This window comes from Rana temporaria, chromosome 3 (assembly GCF_905171775.1).
Source record: "Rana temporaria chromosome 3, aRanTem1.1, whole genome shotgun sequence".
Lineage (NCBI taxonomy): Eukaryota > Metazoa > Chordata > Amphibia > Anura > Ranidae > Rana > Rana temporaria.
The window spans coordinates 334,913,364-334,919,363 of NC_053491.1; the positions used below are offsets into that span (position 1 = coordinate 334,913,364).

The following is a 6,000-nucleotide window of genomic DNA, read 5'->3' on the forward strand; positions in this document are numbered from 1 at the left end:
GTAGGATAAGGGAAATTAAGGGGTTAATATGCAGATCACACAGAGAGACAGGGTGGAGATGAGGTGTACAGGAGAGGAAGGGGGTTGAAGGGGTTAAACAAAACAATCCCACAATCACTTAAAATCCCCCACCATAAATCTGCTGCTTCCTATGATCTCTTCATTTACTTAAAGATTTTTATTTATTTTTTATTTATTTTTTAAAAGTCAGCAGTTACAAATACTGCAACTGCTGACTTTTAAAATATGGACACTTACTTGTCCTGGGCACCCGCCATGCCGGCACCCTAAGTCGATCTGTCCCTCGGTCCTCGGTTTGCGGCTTCACTTTGTGGTTCCCTACTGTGCATGCGCAAGTCGCGCTGCACCCTCTCACTGGTCCCTGCCGTCTTCTGGGACCTGTGTGTCTCCCAGAAGACAGCGGGTGGGGGGGGGGGGACTAGGGGCCGAACATTGCATAGATATCCGCGGCTACTGCAGCTATCAATGCCTGGAAGTGGGAACAAATACCTGGTTTAGACAGGTATCTGCTCCCCCCTCCCACCTGTATCCAGCCAAAATGCACAGTGTAAGTATCTTTTTTAAAACAAAGCCTCTAAATACCTTTTTTTCAGAGATCTTTAGGCCAGTTTTGTGACTCCCCGCCGCTCTCCTACTATGATGCAGGGCTACAGCGGGAGGGGCCAAGATCTCTCTTCTTACCTCAGCTTGGAAGTCACATGACCGCGGTGCTGGCCGCGGAGCCCCTCCAGCTGTAGCCCTGGATCGGAGGTGTAGAGTGGCCGGGAGTCACGTGACCAGCCTGAAGATATCTAAAAAAAGGTATTTAGAGGCATTGTTTTAAAAAAAATACTTACACTGTGCATTTTGGCTGGATACACGAGAGGGACTGGCAGTGACATTTCTGAAAGTTTAATTTTCTACTGATAGCGGCAGGAGGCGGGGGACAGAGAGACAGACTTATACACAGAGCAGACAGACAGAGAGGGGGGGGGGGAAGTGGAAAGCAGTGGGATGATGGAGGCACGCAAACTGACCACAGTAATTAGGGCTTAGCAGCCACGATTATCATGGTCAGTACGGAAAGAGGAACACAGGAAGTGGCAAGATCAGCAAGCTTTTTACAGCTTAGAAAGGGGCAGATTAGACAGCACAATCACTGTGCTGTTTAATCTGCTATAAAGGAACAGGAGCTCTTTTTTTTTTTTTAGGGTTACAAACACTTTAAAGCGGAGGTTCACCCAAAAGTGAACCTCCGCTTTTTGGAACCCCCCCCCCTCCGGTGTCACATTTGACACCTTTCAGGGGGGAGGGGGTGCAGATACCTGTATAAAACAGGTATTTGCACCACTTCCTGGTATAGACTCCCGCGGGAATCCTGCTCCTCCTCGTCACCCCCCGTTGTGTTCTGGGAAACACACAGCAGGGACCAGTGAGAATGGCGCAAAGTGACTCGCGCATGCGCAGTAGGGAACCGGGCAGTGAAGCCGCAGCGCTTCACTTCCCGATTTGTTCACCGAGGATGGCGGCGGGGGAAGCCGAGAGTGGAGCTACCGCTCGGCTTCGGCTGCCGACGTCGCGGGCGACCTGGACAGGTAAGTGTCCATTTTTTAAAAGTCAGCAGCTGCTGTATTTGTAGCTTCTGGCTTTTAAAAAAAAAAAAATTCAGGTGAACCTCCGCTTTAATCTTCATTTGTAGTTCCTACTCTCTCCCCTTTCCCCATTGTGGGAGGAGGAGGGCTCGGGCTCTCAGATGTAAACGCTAGAATATTTACATTTGTGATCTCTGTAATTGGTAATCACAGCAATCACAAGGTACAGAGCCGCTCCGATCAACTCTGCACACTGTATATGTGGCCTAAGTAATTCAATGACAACTCAGATCAGTGCCTCCTTATAAACAGCAATTAAAAAATATACATTCACGACTCCACCATTTTTATACATATGGTGCTAGTGAACTAGTTAAACTAGTTAAAGATCTACAATAACTGAATCCCCAGATGAAAGCTGTAATTACTGTTAGTTACTGTTATACTTATTTTCTATTGGAATAAGGTCCATGCACCCATAAAATGGGAGGGTGCACTTCCTGTAGGATGACATAAGAGGATGTAGGAAAGGGTGATCAGTCCCTTACCATTTACAACCAACAAATATTCACACAAATACTTATCATTTATTTAGGGACCCCATTGCATACACATGGTCCATTAAAAGTAAATTAGGGACACAATATAAACTTTGGATACAATGTAAATTATGAAATCTATTTAAAATGCTACAATAAACAATAAAAAAGTAACATAACTACTTCACTTTTACCCATTGATCTAGAACAGCCTCTCCCCAGTTTACTTGACTATCTTTGGTCGATATGACGGTACATTTTGACCTACACAAGTTTACTACATTCATTGCTTTTTATTCCTTTATTGTATATTTCTCTTTGATGTCTCCTGCCTGCATTGCGGATTTTACTTGAATTTGCCATCAAAGGTTCACTGCTGAAATGTTAACCTACTTTTTAAACATTTTAATAAAAAACAATGAAACAGAAAAAAAAGTTATATTACAAAACAGTACTAAGAGGATGCTTTTTCAATCTAACAAAATGCATACTATAAAAAATATGAAAAGCCTGCTCTAAAAAACGCCAGACTGGCAACTTTGCCCTGGTGACCTAGCCTCCGGGAAATTTAGTCTACATCAACAGAAGCAGGGTGGCTAAAAAGGCTTCCTTTTTGGTTCTTATAGAATCACTGCCACTCTAGCTGACGCAGCAAGATGTAGCTCCCATGACTAGCGATTAAGATTCAGCAACAGTCAGGTAAGCAACACTGCGACATCTCTTTGCGTCTGGCTGCGGAAGGAGTGATTCCATAGGGACAGACAGGCAGCCTCTTTAGCAAATTAGCTGCTGGCAATTTGTCCTTAGTGGCAAAAACACCTATCTGCCCGAGGTTTCCTAATCTAAATAAATATAATACATAAAAATAATATATACAACAATATATAATGTATAAAAATAAAATAAAAATATGTAAAAAAAATAAGTAAATAAATGCTAAATTGTTGCAGACTGTGTGTTTATGAGAGTATCAGCACAATAGTAAACATATCTATTCCTATTCTAAATAAATATAATACATAAAAATAATATACACAACAATATATAATGTATAAAATAAAAATATGCAAAAAAAAAAAAAATAAGTAAATAAATGCTCAATTATTACAGACTGTGTGTTCATGAGAGTATCCGCACAATAGTAAACATATCTATTCATAATCGAAATATATACAAATAATATACACAACAATATATAATGTATAAAATAAAAATATGTATAAAAAATAAATAAATAATTGCTCAATTATTGCAGACTGTGTGTTTCCTAATCTAAATAAATATAATACATAAAATAATATACACAACAATATATAATGTATAAAAATAAAATAAAAATATGCAAAAAAATAAATAAGGAAATAAATGCTCAATTATTGCAGTCTGTGTGTTTATGAGAGTATCAGCACAATAGTAAACATATCTATTCATAATCTAAATAAATATAATATATCAAAATAATATACACAACAATATATAATGTATTAAATAAAAATATGTAAAAAAAATAAGTAAATAAATGCTCAATTATTGCAGACTGTGTGTTTCCTAATCTAAATAAATATAATACATACAAATAATATACACAACAATATATAATGTATAAAATAAAAATAAGTAAAAAAAATGCTCAATTATTGCAGACTGTGTGTTTCCTAATCTAAAAAAATATAATACATAAAAATAATATACACAACAATATATAATGTATAAAAATAAAATAAAAATATGTAAATGAGAGTATCAGCACAATAGTAAACATATCTCTTGTATTTTTCAATTATTCCACACAATATTGTTTTATTTTAGTATTGTAATACTATTGGTAGAATTGAATAGAATTGGTCGTGCACAAAACATTGATACATTTGCCACTGCAAATCTCTTATTTTAAACATGGTCAAGCAAAGAAAACTTTGAGTTAGCGCCTTTCGTAAAGTGAATAAGACCCACGTTACAATTGGCATTGTCCCCAGAAAATAATCTGCTAATGCCCCGTACACACGATCTGAATTTCCAATGAAAAAAAGTCAGACGGACTTTTTCCATCGGATATTGCGATCGTGTGTAGCCCCATCGGAGTTTTTTCATTGGATATTCCGATGAATTCCGTTAGAGTTTAGATATAGAACATATTCTATTTTACTCCGATGGAATTCCGATGTGATTTGGCCGGGCAAAAGCCTGATCGCGTGTACAAGGCATAAGAGTTAAAGTGCCGGGGGGGGGGGGGGCTTACTTCAAGAACAGAGACACTAGGTTGTCACGCAGTGCTTACTGCAGTATAGGAAGTAATACATTGACTACATATTAGTTGCACAAAACAATGTTTAAAGCTGTATATATAGAAATATTTACCTGCTCAAAACTTCTCCATGAATGTGCACGTTGAGGAGGTCCTGTCTAGATGAGCAGTGGCATTTCACCCACCCCAGGTGCTCCCTGTGAACACAGACTGCTGGGCGACACTCTTACTCCTTGCTCCTCATGGCAGCTTGGGCACTGTGCCTAAAACGCTTTCTCTAGTCTTTGAGTAAGAGGACGTGCCTGTGGGCTCTAGGGGTGGAGATGCTTCCTTTGCTTCCTCCCTCTTGAAACAAAGACTCTTCAAGTCTGTAAGTGCAGAAAGCCACCTAGTGATGGATGAGCAAGCTGCACACTGACATGAGACATTCACTGCCTGTGCTTGAATAGACAATTGCAGAACGTTCTTAAATAGAACTCTATGAACCAGGAGGATTACAATAAAAGACGCTTTACGCTGCAGTTGAAAAGTCTTGCTAACCCCAGGAACGCACATACACTATATTATCAAAAGTATTAGGACACCTGCCTTTACACACACATGAACTTTAATGGCATCCCAAGATTTGTCGTCCAACAAACACAAAACTACGTGTTTTTTTTAGCTCTTCAGCGCCACCCTTTGGGAAACTTCTCTTAATGTTGTCTTATTGTTAGCATTGGTTCTGAGCATGCGTGTTTGTACTTTGAATTTTTTTCCCGACGGACTTGTGTACTAGACATTTGCAGACTAGAATATTTTGTTTCGTTTTTTCGTTTTCGTTTGGAAAATAAATTTATTTAGTTACTCCCGAAAATCGTTTTGATTTATTTAGTTTTTCGTTGGGGAATAGCTTTCGTCCGAAAATCCAATGATACTTGGTTTCTGTCGAATGGTCAAAAGAATATTCGACGGAACGTCGAAACTTTACGTCGAATCGTACATTTCCGTTCGAATATTCCGCCTACAAGAATTCTAATGTTGTATGACTAGTAATAATGTCGAATCTATTCTCTATAATGTCGAATCTATTTTCTCATAAATCTAAATCTATTCTCTGTAATGTCGAATCTATTATTTCAATAGTGTCGAATCTTTTCTCTATGATGTCAAATCTTTTCTCTATGATGTCAAATCTTTTCTCTATAATGTCGAATCTCTCTATATCGAATTTTTACCGCAATGAAAACGAAAATAAAGCATTTTTTATGTCGGATCTTTCGGTTTTCGTTTCTTGCGCTTTCGTTATCGTTTGTTAAAACGATAACAAAAAAACAAGATTTTCGGACGAAAATGCATTCTAACGAAAACGAATGCACATGTCTATTGTGTACACACGATCGGAAAATCCGAAAAGACACATTTTTTGTCGAAAAATTTTAAAGCATGCTATCCCACATTTGTTGTTGGAAATTCCGACAACAATTGTCCGATGAAGGATACAAACAGTCGGAGGGGCAATACTTTGTAGATCGCTGTTTGACCATGGGTTGTTCTATCTCCTGTTCTTTGTTTGAGGCATTTAGTTCCTTCTTGGAATGGGTGGTGAAGGACGCGTCGGGCTTGCATTCCATTATTCACTACC

The 6,000-nt window shown here is 38.6% G+C and overlaps 1 protein-coding gene across 1 annotated transcript in view; it reads right to left on the minus strand.

The window, feature by feature from the left end:
* SMIM3 (small integral membrane protein 3) overlaps positions 1-4,680 on the minus strand; it is an 82,285-nt gene extending 77,605 nt beyond the window's left edge. The window contains exon 1 of the mRNA XM_040345044.1: positions 4,490-4,680. The gene's annotated coding sequence lies outside the window, so the exon portion shown is untranslated. The remainder of the gene's footprint in view (positions 1-4,489) is intronic.
* Positions 4,681-6,000: the final 1,320 nt, after the last annotated feature.